Consider the following 19947-nt stretch of genomic DNA (forward strand, 5'->3'; position numbering starts at 1 on the left):
GAAAGACGAATTTCAATCTGTATGGGAGTGTGTGTGCTAGCTGAGATTAAGTGAACGGCATTTTGGCAACATACTTAATCAATTGCACTTTTTGTTTTCATTGTGAATTAATTAAATTTCGCTTTGGTCGCCGTCCTTGGCATGCTTTTGATTTTGCAATAACCGTTTGTGTGTCAATGCATGTGTTGTCTCTCTCTCCCTCTCTCTGTCTATATATACACGTATGCATATGCATGTGTGCGATTTATTTTAGCTGAGTGCGTTCTGCTTATTTAATGCACATTTTTTCGAGGCGCAGTGCAAAATTTGCATTTATGTATTTGATTGAAATATGTATGTATGAGTGAATCTTTGTGTGCCGTTATGCAAAATTACGGAAAGGAAGAAAAGCAAAATATAATGTTAAAACAACAGTGAAAGGTAAACTATGTGCGCACAACCACACAACGCTTACATTCATACATACATACAAATATATGATAATAATAGCTTAAACCGTCGCTAGATGGCGCTGCACATAACAAAAACCAGTTCACTATTGTATATTTGAAAAGCAAAAAGTGTTGCAAAACTTTGAAAAACAAGTTCCGACGCTGTCGTCGCCATCGCCGCCAACCGTCGCTGTCGCTGTCGCAGTCGCAGTCGCCTTTCGCTTGGCTGCTGCTTCCTTTGCATTTGGCTGATATTTGATTATGAAATGCGCCAAAGGCAGCGGACGCCGATGTCGGCGAGTGCAGCGAAAAAGCGTCAACGATATGGAAAAGTTTCCAAGCATGTCACATCCATTTTGTCTACTTAGTCACCCTTTGGTCAAGTGCGTCAGAAGTATATGCACATACATACATATGTATGTATGTATATGTACATGTAGGTTTAAATATTCTTGCATTAAATTCTCAGTTCATTTTTCAAAACAACAACAAAATGTCATACGAAAGACGGAAGTTTCGCATCGTAATTAAGACAAGTCGACAATATATATCGCATATTACATCACACAATATATGTGCATGTCTTTCTGTTATTTTCACTCATATTGAATGCCATTTTACACGCGCTGGCCAATTATTCAAGCATGTGTGTGTGCGTGTGTGTAGCCCGCAGATGACTTTGATTAGACAATAGAGCTTTTCGAATCGCTGTTGACCTCGTTGTCGACCTTACAAAGTGCCCATGTTACAAGCTACCCATCCATCTATCTATGTATCTACATATTTATCTACATATGTACATACATATACATATACATACACATAAGTATATACGAATGTGGCTACACGTGGGGCGACAGCCCTCTTTGCCGCCCTCTTCTGGCGTTTCACAGCTGAGCGACCGTTGCGTTTGAGTGGGTGCCTCCAGAAGGCGCACCTTCCGATACGGGGTTCGCTTTGAAGTGTAATACATATGTACTGGATGTTTGTACATATGTACATATATATGTTTATATATCATATCATAGACAAGAGAGGCCATAAGTTAAGGCGTTACACGCCTTTTTGCTAGCTGAAAACGTTTGATACCAAAAACTCAAGGTTTTTAAATCCGAAGAAGAATAAAAAAATTTACGCTTCGGCTAACCAAAACTTAAATACCCTCACCTACAATATATTTCTTCAAATAATTATAAATCTGATATTAATCATAGCATTACTAACGCATTTTTCTCTGTGTTGTTTTCCCTGCATATACCTTGAAATGAAATAATTTACAATACTAATTTCCCAAAGCAATTGAACATTTTTTTCTCTAGGTATCCACTTTTCTGCGTTCTGTATACATTTTACAACACTTACCTTTCGTAACTTTGTTAAAATTCCATTATTTTTGCTTTGTTGCTGCAATTAGAATAAGAGAATGAATGTTATTTAATTGAAGTTAAACAAGGTTATTTATACATATACATAGATATATTATACGTATATAAATTGCTAATTGAGCTCATATATACACGTGTACATAATAAAGTATTGTTTAGAAATCGCTATTATCCGTGCGCATTGAAAAGGGAATAAATTAATTTTAGTAGCCAAGCTAAATTATTCCATTGCCAGACTGAGGCACCCTGTTTCTTATACAATGCTCAACAAAGAGTTACATGGCTTCGCGCTCTCCTACTCTTACACATTTACTCTCCCTAGTATACACAAACACACACACACAGTCTGAGCGTCGCTCACATGTGCGCAGTAATTGTAAAAAGCAAAAACACAACCACACGATTAAATTGTAAACAAACGCATGGCATCAGCAACGGCAGCAGCTAAGGCAGCAGCAACAGCAGTCGCGTTTACTTTTGCTCTTCCTCTTTGTCTGTAACGTGAGCACGTGAGTACGTCTCGCTTCCACAAATAGTGGAAGGGGAACGTCTCCAGAAGAGAGGTAAACGATGACAGGACAACAAGACGCAACTACTTACAAATGAGTGTGAGTGTGCTTGCGTTTTATTTTTAGCCAAAAATTCAAAATGCTGCCGCTTTGCAAATCGAGAGCAAACGCACATTCACGTTCAGAACTGTGAGCTGAAGCAACGTGTCGAAGAGGAGCAAAAGCAAATGACCGCTCGGTCGAGCCAAGTGTGGAGAAGCTAAGCAAAGAGCCAATGCCTCCTGCGCATTGCACGATTTTATTTTTACTTGTTTTTCTTTCGCTTTCTTATTTTATTTGATTATGGAATACCAACAACTTTTTACACTCGTTTTTGCTATTCTGCATCACACACACACACGCACGTTCTCAGCTCTCTGCTCATTTACATTAACAACTGCGCACGTATAAAATTACACGCGATGCGACGCATTTTTGAATTCTTGAGTATGTGTATGTGTGTGTGAGTAGTTTTTATCGCTCTTTCATTGGGTTTTACAGTTTTACAGTGCCCAATACGGCAACAAAAGCTACAAATTGGCCCCAAAACAGCAACAAAATGAAAGCAAATAAATTTAGTTTATGCTTATCTATGTCTGTACGATTATATATGCATATGTATATGTATATAAATGTATATAAATGTACATAAGATAGCAACAGCTGTTTGTTGTCTGTTTTGGTTTTTGTTTTTATTTTGAGACTCGCATTTGATTGTCCATTTTTGGGCATTGTCTTATCTATGAAGCAGAATCGTGTGCACACACTTGCACACGTGTGTATATTCATAATAGGTGAAAGCTGTAATGAATCTAATTAGCATTTGGAATTAAAAGGCAACTGTAAAACGACATGGTTCGAAAATAAAATGAATCTGCTCAAATGCTTACTTTATTTAATAAGCTATCGGAACAATTTATTACTAGTTTACCGGATCCCAGCTTGAACCGGTTCGGCAAGCAATTGCTTCGGCTTAACCTTGACGATCAGAAATTTTATCTTTGTATGCGTGACGCTGATATTGCGCAACTGAACGCTCTATTTTTTAAGTTCTTATCGTTTCTGCGGGTTACACAAGGCAAGTGGCTGTTGATGTAAATCACTTAACCAACAGCACCAATAGCAACTGTTAACCAAAGCTCTAACTAACAACTGCACGATGTTGTTTATTCGTCTGTTCACACCTGCGACGTACCAGCTGATTGTGGCTCAAGTTGGCAGCGCCGCGCCTCAAAACTTGACAGCTTGATAAACGATCCACGTTTCATACGTATTTGTGTATGTGTAAGAGTGAGCGAGAAAACACCAACAAACGGCAACTTTACTCCACAATTAGAAAAAGTGTGTCAATTATATTACAAAAAAGAAAAAAACTCAAAGCATGTATTTTTCCTGACTTCACACACACTGTTTCTCCGACACACACATACACATACAAGTAAATAACTTGAGGGAGTGGAGCGAGCGAGTGAGTGAGTAAGTGAGTGAGTGAAGCAAGCAAACGAGTGAGCAAAAGGCAAGAGCGATATCTGAATTGCTTTTCTGTTATTTATTTGTTATACAAGCGTAACGCCAACGCTGAAGGGGGCGTCGCATAGTCTCCCAGAGTGTTTCTCTGTTTGTGTGCATTTGTGTGTGTGATCTGCAATTATTCAACTTTGACGCTGACTGAAAAGCTTAGCCGCGTGTGTCACTTCATATTATATATATATATATATATATATATATATATGTGCGCATGTGTGGGTGGGCAAGCTTATAAGCTTTGGCTATTACGCTGTTATTGCTGTTCTATGCCATGGTATTACGTCACCAACACATGCGCAACGCACAGCTGAGTGCCTGCAGCGACGTCACACAGTACGCATACATGCGCATGTAAATATACCAAAACGTACATACACTCATACATACATACATATATAGAAAATAAATACAAACCTTTATCTGAAATTGTTATTTTTTTAACACTCGTTTGCTGACTGCGTTTTGCTTTCAAAACTTTTAAATTTGCTTAATTTTGAATTGTGCCTCGCATTTTCAACTGTTCCTGTTTGTTTGCATTATTTTAACTCTTCACCGTGTTAGTTTTTTGTCGCCGTTGTTGTTGTTGCTGTCGCTGTTGGTGTTTGCGTATTTGCTTTGTTTTAGTTCTTAGCGGCTGACAACGGCAGCAGCATTCCAAATGTGAACGTAGCATTTGAATTTTCAACGGTTTTGCGTTGCGTTTTTAACGTGAATTGAATCGACTCGAACTGAACTGAACGGAATTGAAATGAATTAAAAGAGGACGTTCGCTTCACGCATACACAATCACAATAACGCACACACACAAATAAACAGGCGTCTCAGTCTCTTTCTCTCTCTTTTTGCTCGATGTCTATGTATGTACTCCACACGAGAACGCGAAACAAAACATAAAAGAAAACAAACGTCAGCAGGCAACTGCGAGAGTGTGGTAAACTTTGCACTGGGCACCTGGGCGACTGAACGCAAAAAAATTATTGAAAAACTTGTTCACTGCTTCGATTTTGATATTTGGCTATTCAGTTTTTGGTTTATTGACGCATATATATACACACATAAATATGTATATATTTACAATTTTTTGTCTCTTGCACTTTTGCTGTGGGATGCCAGCAGCCAGCCAAGTTTTAGCTTGCTTCGACGGAGCTTTTGCTTTGCTTTGCTTTGGCTGTATTTCGATTTTGGACCTGGGACGTTTTGATGTTGTCGCTTACGCTGTCGCTGCTTGAATGAACGTCAGCGTTGCCAGCAACTTTCTAAAACAGCTGAGCGAGCCGCAGCCCAGCCACACGACGGCAGCAGCGAAACACACGCCAGATAAATACATATGAAGGTATATACTTGCTTGCTTTGTTGATTATATATATGTGAGTGAGTTTCTTATGTACAAAGCGAACGTGCCTTATATACATAAATGTGTATGTTATATATTGAAACTACGCCGTTCATTTATTTATGTACACATTTATGTAGCTAGTTTAGGCATGGCAATACATATCACAGACACTACACTTTGCTGGCAACATATGTTGCCAAGATTGCTGCGTCAACAATGTTGCTGCGCATGTATACAAAAATCATATGGGATTTCCACTCGAGTGAGAGCAAGAGAGTCCAAAATATAAGAAGCAGCACTTCAAAACATATGCGCGACAAGTAAAAAGTAAATGAGAATGTATTGTGAGTTCACGTATGTACATATAAAGGCAAATTGTTGGTAGTGTTGGTGATAGCGTTTCAATAACAAAACCATGCAGACAACTCGAAATACACACTCGCACACACATACAGCGAACCCGTTTCCATATGTTTGATTGCTGCTGCTGCTGCGCTGCTGCGCTGCTGCCGTCGAGTCGTTAAGTGCTGATGTTGCTTTTGCTTTATATACTTATTCTTGTGTGCATGTATATATGTATATACGTATATGGCAGATTCTATTTTCTGAGTGTGCTGCGTGTGTATGTGTAATTGAGTACTTGTTGGCTCCTCACTTGCTTTGCAAAGCAAATAAACATCGCAAAAACGCATGCGCCGCCGTTAGCGACCCAGACAACAACGGCAACAGCAAGGTTCGATTCGATTGATGTTTGTTTCTTTTATTTCTTTCATTCTCCGGCCATTACTTTGGACTGCATCAACGACCTTATCAGCAACACCCACACCTACATACATACATACATAAGTGCGTACATCATTTGTTATTGTTTTTCTCATCGGCCAAGCTGATATGATATGATTTGAATGCGATTTCTGCTCTGCTCCGCAGCGCACAGTGCAATGCACACAAACAAAATCACTTAACGGCAAGACGAAGAGCTAACTTAAATGACCCAAGCAACCAAAGTCGGAGGACATACAACAGCGTCGCGACAACAAAGACTCAAAAAAAAAAAAGCAAAAACAAAGAGTACAAACAAAGAAAATGCTCAGCAGCGTGTTCTTGTCTGGGTTCTCTGGTCTGGCCCGACGTGCTCTCCTCCCAAACCAATACACATATAAACTAACACACATACACATTCATATATATATATATATGTACATATTTATTATGTCTGTCCTCTGCTGTGCCAAAACAGGAAAGCAAAGAAATTGTTGAACCCTTGAATTTGGGATTTGTCTGCCTTGTGCGCACGCACACACAGGCACATATTTGTATGTGTGCGTGTACGTTTAGAAGCATAACTATCTACATACTTATATGTCTGCATTTTTGTGCACAAAATATTAAATTATAAATTTTATTAGATTATTATTTATTAGTATTATTTAAATTTATCTTTTCAGGGATATTGATTTTATAATATTGAAATTATGATTTCAATAAGATTGAGTATATTGTATATTGATATTCGAAGCATTATCACGGTTGTATCTAAGACATATATTTACCAAGTTTTAAATATATGTAAACAATATATTGTGTTCCCTATGGTTTCTCGAATCTTAAAATTAATTTTGTATTTGTTAAAGTGAGAATTTCAAAAACTTACTTTTTCTTAAATTCGACCCGAGTGAGAACTTAGGGTCTCTCAGCTTATCGAGCTCTAGCAAGAGATGACAAATATTGACTGCAGTGTTCCTCGTGTTACGTACTTAGTACAAATAAAACGTGTTCCCACAAAAAAAAAAAAAAAACAAATAGTGAGAATACTCCAGACCGAATCGTTTTTCAAAATTTTCCATGATTAGAAAGAAACAACAAAAAAGCCAACGGTAAAAAGGTGCGTCGCATAGATCGCAACTGACGAAAGAGGAACAGCATAGAAAGAAAAATGAAGAAGATGAACAGAAGCAGATGAAGATTAAGTCACTCGATCGTTTAACTTACAACTTGCAATTAACTCAACTAAGTCTAATTAAACAGAATTGAATAACAAAATACCCCTATAAATTGTTAATAATAATGAAATTGTTTTATTTTAGTTAATTTGAGAAATAGCAATAATAATAATAATAAACCTCAAAAGTTTGCCTATATACATATACACATATGTGAACCTATTCAAATATTAATTTTTTTCGCTTAAACAAGTTAATTGCTTATTTTCCACTAACATAAATGGGCACACACTGTTTTGGTATTGTATATGTATGTGCGTGTGTATGTATGAGCATGTGGGGGCCATGCCAAAAATGTTGCTAGCTTGTGCACTCATTTCAGTACTCTCTTGCTCTCGCTTTTTCTGTCTTTGTCTCTCTTTTTACTGGCGGCACTTAAGCTTCACAGCTGCTGCTGCCGTTGTTGTTGCTGTTGATGAGTGTTGGGGGTTAGGTGTTGATAAAAGACAGCGCTTCTTTCAATGTGTGTGTGAGTGCAAGTGTTTGTTGGCTGTTTTGGATGTGAATGTATATGTGCATATGTTTGTTTGTGCGCAGTTGTTTTTAATTACGGCGATCAGCTGTTATAACAATCAAACGGTTAAAAGCCTTACGAAAGCGAAGATACAACAATAATAAAATTAACAGCAGGCGACATAATAGTGTTAAATATGTACAATAATGTTACTATGGTACTATCGCTAAATGCGAACAACTTAGTAATTATGTGTATGTGTGTGCTTCTATGGGAACATTTGTGTGGGTGCCTTATTTACCATAACTTATAAATTATAGAGCTTCTACTTTTGTTATGGTCCGCACGTTGCTATAAATGTGAAATTGTATAGAACGCAATTGTTCAAATTGTTGTCGATTCTATGCATGTGCTTGTGTGTGTTTGTGTGTTTGTATTGCGACCATTGGACTCCCGCTTGAGATTGATTGCGAGCAAATATAGACGCTCGGCAGACGATTGTTATACAAGGGACGGGTACTGTGTAAATACGTGTGTATGTATATATCTAAAAGGAATATATAACTACATACATTCTTACATACAGATACATATCTATGCACGCGGATATGCATGTTGTATACTTATGGGAGTTTCCCTCTACATACAACAAATGTTTTTCTCATTTTTTCTCTAGATAAACAAAGACTTCATCACCTGAGAAACAATATAATGAAATTCTAAAGATTAAACACCCTTGAAAATATATCAAAGTATAAACTATTATTATTTTCCTCCTTGAATTCAGACATTACAGCAATATAGTGATAAGATTATGTAAATATCAGTTTTTTTTTTATAACAAAGCAAACATTTTGTAATATTCAAATGTCGCCCACAACACCAGCAAATTAGGTGTCGCTCTATAGACATATAAATATACAATTCACATTTAATCAAGGATACACTTGACTCCGTACAGAAAGCACTATTTATGGCTTGTTTAAAAATGTTTTCATGTGTACTTTTAACAGATTACCACGACATGTCCTCTTTTAGTACACAGGTACGTTTTCCTTTATGTACCAATCCAGGTGCTTTTTTATAGAATTGTACATTTTTTATGTAAGTAAATAATATTTATACAAATATACATACATATATACAATGCATATACATGTATGTGTAGTTTTACTATTTCGCTCAGATATTTTTATTTAAGATTTGCCTGCGTAATTGAAATTCACTTTGTATATGTGAGTAAATAGTAATGTAAATTTAGCATAAAACTGGTGGGCGGTGACGCACTTTGATTAACTTGGCTAACAAAGAGCCTAACCACATTTATCATTAAGGGGAGAAAACAGTTTCAAATTAAATTAACTTTTGAATGATGCCGTCAGTTTTAATGAAACGAGTCGAGTCCAAGAAGCAGGCGTCACCTCTTGTCGTGCGATGACTCCATTCCGTTTATTTTTGTAAGCACAACAAAAATATAAATATGTACATACATACATACATATATATATATATATAAGTTAACTTATAACACTTAGTTAGCTTATAACACTTAATGTTAGGTATTATTCAACACTTATTATCGGGTGCTAGACAAGTTAAGGAACAGCCCTGGCAAGGGCAACTCTACTTACGCCGGTGAGGCTATGATTTGTAAAAATATAGATCAGTCTCGTGTTTTAACTCGTACTGATAGGACATGCTAAAAATTGGTGTCATATAAGTAAAACTAAAAATAGTGAATATAATAAGAAAAACCAATAAAATTAACTGTTTCGATTATTCAAAAAAGAACAATTAAAAGCAGGGTTAAAAAGCGTTCTTCCAGTAAACCGCTTAAATAAATATTCACTCCGTCATTTGCTCGTTAAATGGCTTATTTCATTGTCTGAGCCCGAGGCCAGCAATAAGAGGCACAGTCGCCTCTCAACCTAACTTTCAGTCACCACAGGACTGGAAAACATATAATTGGCGCCCAACGTGGGGCGGACTCCACAACCAACAACAATTAAGACAGCAGCGCGGGAGCTGCAATTGACAGATCTTATAAAGGGATTTTTTTTTTGTTTTGTGTTAGTTGAATCTTGTAAGTGGATACTCTAGCCAAAATTTTTCTTCAAACACAAAAAGTGTTAAAATTTATTTTATAAAAAAATAGCTAGGACTAGCGAGTATTTTATATTGCAATTGCATGTAAAAAAAAAAAAAAAATTAATGATCAGAACCAAGTGAGAGTGACTACTTTGGGAATTTTAGTGGCAGCAATTGATCATTCAGATCGTCAATAAAATTACATTGTGTTACTTTCTGTGTGTCTGAAGTTGTGCATGCAGTTCTCGTAGTTCAGAACTGCGACGTAATTCGACCCATCTTCTGACGGCCCGTTTTATTTTTCGCGACCACTGACCTGCGCATGTCTCGGTTCAACCAATATAGAAACCCTCGCAGGCAGTCTAGCGACTCAGATTCCGACTGTGTAATTCCCCCACCATCAGGTAGAATGGATGCAGATCAGCTTACGGAAATAATAAGGACGGCTACTAGCAAAGCTTTAGCCGAACAGGCCGCTGTAAACCAGCAGAGGGAACATGTATTAACTCAACGAATTAATGAGTTAGCTGAACAAATAGCGGTAGCAAACGTTGCCGCCCCACAAGTAGTAGCGTATGCTGCTATAGGAATTAGGAACGATATTCACTGTGACGAGCCACTAGATGCCGTCAAATGCTTACCTGAGTTTGCAGGGGTACAGGAATCGTATGTATCTTGGAGGCAGGCAGCATTAGCCACTTACGAGATCTTCAGACCGTATAATGGCAGTTCTCGTCATTATCAGGCCGTCATCATCATAAGAAGCAAGATTAGGGGCCCCGCAGACGCGGTGCTAGCCTCATTTGGTACTGTGCTGAATTTTGATGCGATAATAAATCGCCTAGATTTCACATACAGTGATAAGAGACCAATTCATGTCATTGAACAAGAATTAAGTACCTTGAGGCAAGGTGGCCTGTCCCTGCTTCAATATTATGATGAAGTAGAGAAGAAACTCGCTCTTCTCACAAACAAAGTTAATATGTCATATGAGCCGGCTTTAGCAAAGGGCCTATGTGAAAAATTCCGCGACGATGCGTTGCGTGTGTTCATATCGGGTCTCAAGCGCAGTCTAACAGATGTGCTCTTTGCAGCAAAGCCCAGAGATCTGCCTTCAGCGCTAGCTCTCGCGCAAGAGGTCGAGTCGAATCACGAAAGGTACTCATTCGCGGCTAATTTTGCAAAAAGTCTTGAAGACAAAGAGCGCAAGCCGCATGCAAAAGCGCAGGGTCACCAATATGAGAGGTATTCGCATCAAGCCGAAAGACAAGCTAGCGGTACAAAGAATCCGCACTTTAGCAAGCAAAACAGGGCCCCATTTCGGACTGACCCACGAAGCACCAGGCAGCACAACAATAATGGCGCACCAGTGCCCATGGAGGTCGATCCTTCCTTTTCAAGGGTAATGCAGCCCACTCAGGCCCTTGCTTACGCGAACAGGAAGCACCCCGCATCTGACCGCACAGGCGGTCTGAGAAAGCAGCAAAGGTTGAATCACGTCACGCAAGGCGCGGGACAGGGGGCAGAGGTGTGTGCTGATGCTGCCTCCAGCGCAGCGGCACAAATCAATGACGTTATTAGTTATAACTCTGATGCCCTTAATTTTTTAGGAGTAAATCCCTTCTACCCGTCATCAGACGAAGAGTAGGAGGGACTCACATGCAATTCCTCATAGACACGGGCGCGGCCAAGAATTTCATTCGGCCACATAAAGGGTTGAAAGGCGTCCGCTCGGTAGAGTCCCCCTTCAAAATTCACTCCATTCACGGCGAGACACAAATTACACACAAATGCTTTGTTTCAATGTTTGGGTTAAAAGCAACTTTTTTTATTCTGCCGGACTTATCAACCTTTGATGGGATTATAGGCCTTGACCTGCTAAAGCAGGCATCTGCTTCGCTTTGTTTAGCTTCAGGACAACTTAAGTGGGGCACGGAGGTCGAACCAATCACCTTCCACAAATGCAAAAATGTAAATTTCACAAATGTAGACTGTGCAGACGCATCCCCATTAGTTAGAAGTTCTTTTTTGAAAATGCTGAAGACCAGACAAAAGGCCTTTGCAGACCCAGACGAGGCGTTGCCGTATAACACATCAGTCGTGGCTACCATTAGGACTACAGACGAGCAACCGATCTATGCCAAGCTTTACCCATATCCAATGGGAGCGGCTGATTTCGTTAATAAAGAAATCAAAGATCTACTAAAGAATGATATAATTCAAAAGTCCGTCTCTCCCTACAATAACCCAATATGGGTAGTAGACAAGAAGGGCACTGATGAAGCGGGCAATAGGAAAATGAGGTTGGTAATGGACTTTCGTAAACTTAACGAAAAAACCGTGCCGGACAAATACCCTATGCCAAATATATCAATGATATTGGGGAATTTGGGGAGAGCCAAATTCTTTTCAACATTAGACCTCAAGTCTGGTTATCACCAGATCATACTCGCTGAACGCGACCGTGAAAAAACCTCTTTCTCTGTGAACGGGGGGAAATACGAGTTCAAAAGACTCCCCTTTGGATTAAAGAATGCAGCAAGCATTTTTCAAAGAACCATCGACGACATACTGCGAGAGCAGATTGGCAAATTTTGCTATGTTTATGTCGATGACGTAATCATCTTTTCAGAAGATGAGGAATCCCACATTAAACACGTGGATTGGGTCCTAAAAAGCTTACACGAAGCAAACATGAGGGTCTCCGTCGAAAAGTCACGTTTTTTTAAGAAAAGCGTGAACTTTCTTGGTTTCGTAGTCACCAGCACTGGCACCACGACGGATCCTGAAAAGGTTAGGGCAATACAGGAGTATCCAGAACCAAAAACGCTGTTCGAGGTTAGATCATTTCTAGGCCTCGCAAGTTATTACAGATGTTTCATTAGGGACTTCGCCGCAATAGCAAGACCCATCTCGAATATCCTGAAGGGTGAAAATGGAACAGTCAGTAAGCATAGGTCCAGAAATATAAAGGTTCAATTCTCTGAAGTGCAGCAGAGGGCATTTCAGAAGTTGCGCGATATTTTGTCATCCGAGAATGTAATGCTCAGGTACCCCGATTTTAAGAAGCCATTCGATCTAACGACCGATGCTTCGGCTCACGGCATAGGTGCAGTTTTGTCTCAAGAGGGTCGTCCTATAACAATGATTTCAAGAACATTGAAGGACAGTGAGGTTAACTATGCAACCAATGAGAGAGAGTTATTGGCCATTGTATGGTCACTTGCCAAATTAAGGCACTATTTGTATGGGGTGAAAGACATTAATATCTTCACTGACCATCAACCCTTGACCTTCGCAGTTTCGGAATCTAATCCAAATGCGAAAATCAAAAGGTGGAAAGCGCGCATTGACGAGTCTAATGCACGTATCTTCTATAAACCTGGCAAGGACAATCTGGTTGCGGATGCCTTGTCAAGACAGCAGCTCAACGCTATAAATGAGCAAGAAATTGAGTCCTGCGCAGCAACGATCCACAGTGAGGTATCTCTCACCAACACCATTGAGACGACAGACAAACCCTTGAACTGTTTTCAAAACCAGATAGTGCTAGAAGAGGCGCGTTTCCCCTTAAAACGAAGTTTTATTCTTTTTGGAAATAAGAAACGCTACTTGATCAGCTATACATGCGTCGAATCGCTGCTAGACGAGCTCGAAGATGTAGTCTCACCCAAATGCGTAAATGCTCTCCACTGTAATTTACACACGCTTGCAATGATACAAGATACATTGGTGCGAAGATACCCAGCCACAAAGTTCTGGCATTGCAAAAATCGCGTAGTGGACATATTTGCGGTTGGAGAAGGAAGGGAAATCCTCACAGTCGAGCATAATAGGGCCCATAGGTCTGCACAGGAAAATGTTAAGCAGGTACTCTCCGAGTACTACTTTCCACGGATGGCAAAAATTGCCAAGGAAATAGTACAAAACTGCAAAACATGTGCTAGGGCTAAGTATGATAGACACCCCAAAAAACAAGAGCTTGGAGAGACACCGATCCCCTCACATGTAGGAGAGATGTTACACATGGACATTTTCTCCACTGACAAGAAATACTTTCTCACTTGCATCGACAAGTTCTCTAAGTTTGCTATCGTCCAACCGATCGCTTCAAGAACCATTGTGGATCTGAAGCCAGCCGTAATGCAACTTATGAATTTTTTTCCAAAAGCCAGATCCATTTACTGTGACAATGAACCGTCATTGAATTCAGAGACCATCATGACTATGCTCACAAACAACTATGGGGTCAGCATTTCAAATGCACCACCATTGCATAGCATATCGAATGGACAGGTTGAGCGCTTTCACAGCACTCTGTTAGAGCTAGCCAGATGCATAAAGATCGACAAAGGCATAAATGACACCGTAGAAGTCATTTTACTGGCCACAACCGAATACAATAAGTCGATTCATTCGGTCATCGACCAGAGACCAGTTGATGTGGTTCAGGCGCACTCTGATGAGCCACAAGAGAAGATAGAAGAAAAGATCAGAAACGCTCAGACGACGCTCAGAGCTAGGGAGAACGCAAAGCGGCAGAATAGAGTCTTCGATGTTGGTGACAAGGTTTTGGTCAAGTCCAACCGACGGCTCGGAAACAAACTCACACCTTTATGTGTCGAGAAGGCCGTGGAAGCAGACCTGGGGACCGAGGTCCTCATTAAAGGAAGGGTGGTCCACAAGGACAACCTAAGATAACTCCCTTGTTTTTTTTATTACACCTTTTATTATAAGCCGCTAGGCAATTTAGAATAAGTTAGATATAGTTTTTCAATTTACCTTTAGCCACTTGGCATAATTTTTATAAAACATTTTGGTGGCGGGTACACCCGATGCCGGTCATTTAGAGTAGATTAGGTCCACTGAAATGCGACTAATGAATGCCAACAGTAGACGGATAGAAGTAAACACTGAGGTTCAAGACCAGCTTAACCAGTTAACATTTGCTGTCAATGGAGTTCTCGGGATAGCCAAAACTCACAAATTGATTTATTTATTTGAAACACTGAAACACTGTCCAGAAACAGAATGCGGACGATCGAGTTGCAAAGTTTAATGCTTGCTATTACTCTCGCGAAGGCTCATTGTTAGCCCAAACATTTTGGACTCCTCAGATTTAAAATCAATTTGGCTAGAGGAATCCATCAACACTATACATTTTATAACCAAATTCCCAAAAATTAAAAAAGCCTGCAGAAAAATTACGATTTATCCTGTCGTCCACAAGAACCAGCAACAGCTCTATTCGCCCCATAGTTGGATGCTAAGCCAGAACCACAGCATGCAAATCTACAAGCGGAATCGTTGAGGAAACCCCCTTGTTCACGGCACCACCACCAACAGTAGAAGCTCATCAGCCAGCAACAACTAACGAACTCTTCGCGGCGGCAGAGCCAAGCGACTCTTCATCCATACTAGAACCAAGTTGCTCCAACCGCTGCCCATCTCTGTCGACACCTGCCACGGCTGCCGGCTCATCCTCATCCTCATCGGCAGCGGCGTCACGTCAACTGCAGCTGCCGGCATTGTCGGCAGTTGCCGCACGGCAACAGCAGCTACTGCTGAACGGCTCTCTGAAGAGCAAGACGAAGACATTTCCTGCGTATCGAGCATCGGTGCGCAGCGAGAGCGACGACAAGGAGTACAGGGCGGCTAGCAGCAGCAGCAACACGATACCGACGACGGGCAAAAGTCGGCCAAGATCAGCGGCAAGAACTGTAACAATCTGCTGCACAACGCCGGCAATAAGCTAAGCGTGAGCAGCAACTCCTTCGGCCTATACGCAGCATCTGGCATCATCGCCCAAGAGCCCTGTCTCCAGCAACGGCCATCTGAACAAATACTGCCTGACGGACTTGACGCGCCGCAAGGCCGAATTCAATCGCCAGCTGAGCGCGCCGACAGACTACACACATCACTCGTCCAGTAACGGCTCATAGCATCGCTGGAGTGGTGGGACACAGTCATCACGGCCATCACGGGCACGTGCACGGCCAGTCATCGACGGCGCCAGCCACACTCAAGTCGCTGCAGCTGCACAACTTTGGTGTGCATCATCCGATGCCAAGGCCCACGTCCACGTTGTGCACCAACAGCTTCAACAGACGCCACATACGTAGGCGCAAGAGCAAGCTTAGTAAGCGCCTGCTGAACGGCGATAGCGAAGAATCAGTACGCTGCTCATACTGCTCCGTATTGAATGTGAATGAGAACGACTTGCGGATTTCATTCGAGAACACCTGCACCGACTCGCTGGTCACCGCTGCTAATATGCGACCAAGGAACCGAAATGGTGCACTTTGATGATGTGTCGTTGTACGGCACTCCGAAAGAGGAGCCATATGCTGTGCTTTAATCTGCATTGGCCTCACTCTTTGGTGGATCATCGACGCAAAGAAGTCCGCGAAGCACTTGCGAGGAGTCGTCGCTGGAATTGGGTCGGTCGAGGACGACCTTACACTTGAGGGGGGGGGTAGTTAACTTATAACACTTAGTTAGCTTATAACACTTAATGTTAGGTATTATTCAACACTTATTATCGGGTGCTAGACAAGTTAAGGAACAGCCCTGGCAAGGGCAACTCTACTTACGCCGGTGAGGCTATGATTTGTAAAAATATAGATCAGTCTCGTGTTTTAACTCGTACTGATAGGACATGCTAAAAATTGGTGTCATATAAGTAAAACTAAAAATAGTGAATATAATAAGAAAAACCAATAAAATTAACTGTTTCGATTATTCAAAAAAGAACAATTAAAAGCAGGGTTAAAAAGCGTTCTTCCAGTAAACCGCTTAAATAAATATTCACTCCGTCATTTGCTCGTTAAATGGCTTATTTCATTGTCTGAGCCCGAGGCCAGCAATAAGAGGCACAGTCGCCTCTCAACCTAACTTTCAGTCACCACAGGACTGGAAAACATATAATTTATATATATATGAGTGCCTAAACAAATTGTTCTGTGCTAACGTGTTTAGAGAAATTCTGTGCGCATGTGTGTGTGTATGATGGTGTATAAAAATGAAACGCAAATTCCATCAAAACAATGCACACGAATATCAATCAAAGCAAAATCGTTGAAGTCTAGCCGCTAGCCCCCTTCTATCACCATTAAGCAAGTTAGATGAGAACATAGCATAATAGAAATAACAAAAAAAAAAGTATTGTAACTGTTATCGAAGGGTGCCACGAGACATCTACATACCAGTCCTTCACACTGTCCATCTCTAACTCATAGCCCACCAACTCACTCAGTCACTCACTCCTCTCTTCGTCTCTAACACAAAGCGGCGTCCATCAGCTGTCTACATTTTGGTGGGTTCAATGGCTCTCTGGCAACGCTCAAATGTTACGCTCTTTATTTTCTTATTTTCTTTTTATTTTTTGCGCACACGTTGTCCAAAGTCATTCAACCCAAAAACCAAATAACGTAAAATAAAGCGCAAAAGGAGGAGAGCGACGGCGACGGCAACGGCTGCGGCTGCGACAGAAACGGAACGGGAAGCAGCAAGACCAGCAGCGGCAGAAACGTCGGTGATGGCGGGGTCACTGTGCGCGCTCACTCTCTCTCACCCACAACTCTCCTTTCCTTCCCCTTGTTAGCTTAGTGTCCGTTAAACAACAACAACAAGTAGCAATGGGGTAAAATTTGAAAATATTGCGTAGCATGGGTCTCCAAAATAATAAAGCAAGCTGTTGATCAATGTGACCAACCTCCCTCAAAACAGCAAATGCATTGCAATGCAAATAGCTCAAGTATCTTGGTGTCAAACAGACTCAGGATGTGCTCATTGAAACATATTTAGAGTACAGCGTAAATGACAGATCAACTCGCAAAGAGAGGGCAACCTGTAGATGTCAGTGCGTTTGAGTGTGTAGCAGCTCTCCTAACAGTCTGTTAATTTCTAGAGCAGTGCAACACACATACATGCATACATACATACATATATATGTACATATGATGTCGTTAATATACTTTTTGTCAACAATTTTCATTTCTCATTTTTTTATCAACTAAAACTAATATATGACTCTGAACTGCGCACAGACCTTCTCTACCTCCATGCCAACTGCCAGATTATCAGAAGAAATAAAACTGTATTTGATAAGCTCAGACCACTGTGCGCGTTATATTCTGTTATCTGGCCCGCAGGCCCATATAAAACGCAACCGCTTCGACATTGTGACTCAAAACAAGAAAAAGAACTAATTTCTGGCATTTCACAATCATTAACGACCTGACAATACCCACTGTTCTCAGTGCGTACTTTTAAATATCATGGACAACAAATATTATTTTTTAAAGATAGTTAAAGTAGGTTAAATTCATAATTTAAAAACAGTATTTATATACATAAGCTGAATTTATTCACTTTTCAATATACGGCGCAAAAAGCTTTTTCTTCACGTCTCTTCTCACGTGTCTGTTTTAGTCTGTTATGTGTCTGCTCTTGTCTGTCTATTTATACATATATATATTGATATGTCTGTGCATATATGAACATTTCTATTTATGGTAATCTTGCTTATATGTTGTATACTTAACTACCTCTTTAGATTGTTCAACATATAAATAAAAAAAATATGGATGGTCATGTCTAAAATAATTTAGCTAATATATATTTATGCGTACACATATACATAGCCATATATAAGTATTATTTTAAATGTTTAAAAGATTTTAAAATTTCATCAATTTGATAGTCAGATAATATTTAGGCATAGAAATAAAGTTAAAGCTGTTGACAGTTACGTATTTCTAGGGATCTAATGAAATTAAAAATGTTTATGAATTTACGCATCGCTATATATAATTATAAATATGTATGCTTAGCCATGAGCTGGAGCCACGACGCTACGACGCCACAAAGGTATGCAAAATAAATAGAACAATGAGGGAAAACATGATGAATAAAATATCAAAGATAAGGCCGAGATGATAAGTCGACGAATGCGGAAAACAAGCAACAAGTAGACGCAAGATCTTAAGTAAGAAGATAAAATTACTGAAATTGCAATGCCATTACTTAGCACTAAGAGATGTAAGTTATTCCATATTGAACTGGAAATTCCAGTGAATCTGTTAGATCAACGGTCCTCTCTCTATCTCTCTGCCCACCCTCTTTCCCTTTGTTTCTCACTCGTTCTATCTTTAACTCAGCTACTGTGATAGTTATTCATATGCGTATATTCATAGAAACATACGCAATTTGGGTAAGCAATAAGATTTGGTATTTTGCAAAAAAAAATGACTACTAAATATTTGTTTGTGTGTGTGTTGCTTGTAAGCTCTGTTGATTAGTTAACTTAACATTTTACAGTTATCTCCCATTTACTCTCGCTTAATGATCTTTAATTTGCATATATGTATGTAAAATAAAAATCAATACAAACACACACACTTAGTTAATCTGTCAAGCATTTTCTTTGTTGTCTACACGCTGCTGGCGTCGTCAAAAGGAAATAAAATAACGCTCCAAAACGCAAACGAATAAAAATCAAGGATATACAGCAAGGCAGAGAGAGACGCGCTAACAGTTTCTTTGTCTGCAGCAAAGACCAGAAGAGAAAAAAATCAAGCAAAGCAGGCGATGACGGTGACGGCGACGTAGACGTCGTCAAGACTCACACAGCTGATTAAGACGGCTACAACAAAAGCAAACGTGTGCGCTTGCAACGGGGGAGTACAAAATATGGATGGGAAGAAGGGAGGTTACTGCTGCTGCTGCTGTTTGTCTGTCAACAAAAAATTGAAATGAGACGCAGTGAGACGTGAATTGAAATCATTTACTCATGCCCATATGAGGACTAGCACATGCATATGTATATGTATATAGTACACAATCTATATAAGTAGAACGTTGCTATGCGATGTACATATCTTTTCATACATCTATATATACATACATATCTGTACATACATACGCACGCTTAGAACAGAAACAAGTTTTAAGCTGAACATCGCAATCTTCAAAGTTCTCTTGTGAAATTCGAATGCTAACTGTCATTAAGATTGTTTATACTCAAATTCAAATGTAGGTTCATATATGAACAACAAACAATTATATGTTTTTTTGATTGTTGCTTTTATATAAATATTTTTTTATATATAAATAGGTACACACTTTCATACGTAATGCTAATTTGGTACGTAATTCGCAAAAGACGCAAACCC

At 39.8% G+C, this 19947-nt stretch overlaps 1 protein-coding gene across 2 annotated transcripts in view; it reads right to left on the bottom strand.

Annotated features, from left to right (window-relative positions):
- Positions 1–19947, bottom strand: part of LOC111600601 — a 29336-nt gene that overhangs the window by 8266 nt on the left and 1123 nt on the right. The window contains exons 1-2 of one of the 2 annotated variants that reach the window (XM_023316795.2): positions 4306–5199; positions 1794–1835 (exon numbers count right to left, since the gene is read on the bottom strand). The gene's annotated coding sequence lies outside the window, so the exon portion shown is untranslated. Of the gene's footprint in view, positions 1–1793; positions 1836–4305; positions 5200–19947 lie in introns of those variants that run through there. The other variant, XM_023316794.2, reaches the window with a different exon arrangement.

This window comes from Drosophila hydei, unplaced genomic scaffold (genome assembly GCF_003285905.1).
Source record: "Drosophila hydei strain 15085-1641.00,03,60 unplaced genomic scaffold, DhydRS2 tig00000060-arrow-pilon, whole genome shotgun sequence".
Lineage (NCBI taxonomy): Eukaryota > Metazoa > Arthropoda > Insecta > Diptera > Drosophilidae > Drosophila > Drosophila hydei.